The sequence below is a fragment of the Crocuta crocuta genome, unplaced genomic scaffold (genome assembly GCF_008692635.1).
Source record: "Crocuta crocuta isolate KB4526 unplaced genomic scaffold, BGI_CrCroc_1.0 scaffold506, whole genome shotgun sequence".
Lineage (NCBI taxonomy): Eukaryota > Metazoa > Chordata > Mammalia > Carnivora > Hyaenidae > Crocuta > Crocuta crocuta.
The window spans coordinates 2,774,050-2,776,328 of NW_027528991.1; positions in this window are offsets into that span (position 1 = coordinate 2,774,050).

Sequence of the window (2,279 nt, forward strand, 5' to 3'; positions counted from 1 at the left end):
CATTTGACAGTAACACCTGCCTCACCCCCCCTCACCTCCACCACCCACCCACTGCAAGGCCTCCGCCAGATGCCACCCCTAAGTCAAATTCGGGCAAGAGTGAGATCTCCCCTGCATCCTTGGGTCAGATTGTCCGTGACCTTAATCTCACTCTGTGTGTGTGTGTGTGTATGTGTGTGTGTGTGTGTGTGTCTGCTTGGAGGAGGGTCCAGCGTTGGAAGTCATAACAGTACTTCATGTCGGCCAGTGTTGTTCATTAAATGGTGTTCTTCCTAAAGCCGCACGTCGGGATTTTTGCCTCGCGCCTCATGGGGTCCCTCCAGCACACGGTGACCTGAGCTGCACTCGGTCTTTCGCTCCGAGCGGCTCTGTTGCCCTTCACCTCTGCAAGAGTCCTTAAAGTTCCAGAACAGAAGGGCGCCGCAGGTCCCCGCGGCGAGGAGCAGGTGGCTTCGCAGAGCCCGGGGTCACCGGAGGACAGGAGCACGCTCCCCACCCCGCCCCCGACTCGGCACTTTGTTTACAAGCCCGGAGGGTGTGTACAGGCCATTCTCATGTTCACGCTTTGTACTTTTACGTTTGAGACGGGCGGCCACTCTACAGATATTTATTACGCTTTCCAGACTTTCTGAATAGATTTTTTTGAATAAACATGAGTTTTATGAAGTGTAATGTTTTTCTAGGAGAAGAGTACTTTCTGGACTTTGTTGTTCCCAATGACTGTCAGCAGATGAGCTCGTCGCCCCTGCGGTCCCCTCGCTCTGTCTCTGGCTGCGGCCCCCACACTGGGGGTGGCGTCCTCACAGGGGAGGCAGGCAGGGTGGCCGTCCGGTCCACACAGAGAGCCGGCGGGGAGCACGCAGGTGCTTCCACGTGCGCGTGTGGCTTGCATGTGATTGCGTGTGCAGGGGCACTGTGTGGGGTGTGTGTGGTTGGGTACACGTATGTGTGGTGGAGGCATGCACGTGTGTGTATCTGTACGTGGTCTGTGTAGCGTGTGTGTACGTGTGCCTGAGTGTATTGTGTGTTTATGTGTGCCTTATACAAGCAGGTGTGTGTGTGGTGTCCATAGGGACACGTGTGTGCATGTGTGTGTGCATGTGTGTGTCTGTGTGTGTGCATGTGTGTGTGCATGTGTGTGCATGGTATCCATCAGGACACGTGTGTGTGCATGTGTGTGTGCATGTGTGTGCATGGTATCCATCAGGACGTGTGTGTCTGTGTGTGTGTGTGTGAGCATAGTGTCCATTGGGACGTGTGTGTTTGTGCATGTGTATGGGTAGTGTCCATCAGGACACGTGTGTGCATCGGAACGTGTGTGCATGTGGTGTCCATCAGGACATGTGCACACACACTCCACACGGAGCCTGGCCGCGGGAAGGGACGGGCCCCGGCCGGACACGCGGATGGTTGTGTGCACACAGCAAGGCAGGCGGCCTGGGGGCCCAGCTGATGAGCAGCCCGGGTCCACCTCTACTTGGCTGACACGCTCATGGGTCCTGGGGACCAGGCCACGTCCTCTGAGTGCCCGGCATCTCGGCCACCACACCACACAGAGTGAGTGTCCGAGCTGCAGTCTTCAGCTGGCATGTGTGTTTGGGAGGGAGGTGACGCGTCAAGAACGGTGACATTCTGGAGGCTCTGCGGACAAGTCAGCTGGCACGGTGTCCAGTGCGCTGACGAAGGACCGAGACTCGGGGTCAGAGCCCGCACGCAGCAGACAGCGTGGCCCCAGGCGCGCGCCCTTCCCCTTGCCCCGGGCCCCCTGTGGTGACGGCGAATGGCACGCACAACCGGCTGAGTCACCGCCGGGCACCGGACCTGAGAAACCCCGGCGCTGAGAAGGGCTGGCCAGCAAAGCAGAGGCCCCTGGTGAAGGCAGTGCCCTCGCAGAGGGCGAGAGAAAGCACACGGGAGGCAGTACCCGCAGCAGGCTCCCAGCACGAGCAGAGGGACGCAGACTGGAGGGAGGGGCTGCTACTCCAGGTAGGAAGGGGATTCACGGCGCAAATCAATCCCTGAGGTTTGCCAGCTCCACGCGGAGACAGATGTTACCAGCCTTTCAGCCACAGCTTATGAGCTTCGTAGTTTATGTAGTGCATTCCCTGTGAATGGCGAGAACTCAGGACCTAAGATCAAAAGCACTCATCCCTGACGTATGTCCGATCTGAGTTTAGGTTCGTCACTTTACTATGATGAGGAGAAACAGCAAATCAGGGGCGTCTGGGGGGCTCAGTCGGTTAAGCGTCCGACTTCGGCTCAGGTCATGATCTCTCAGT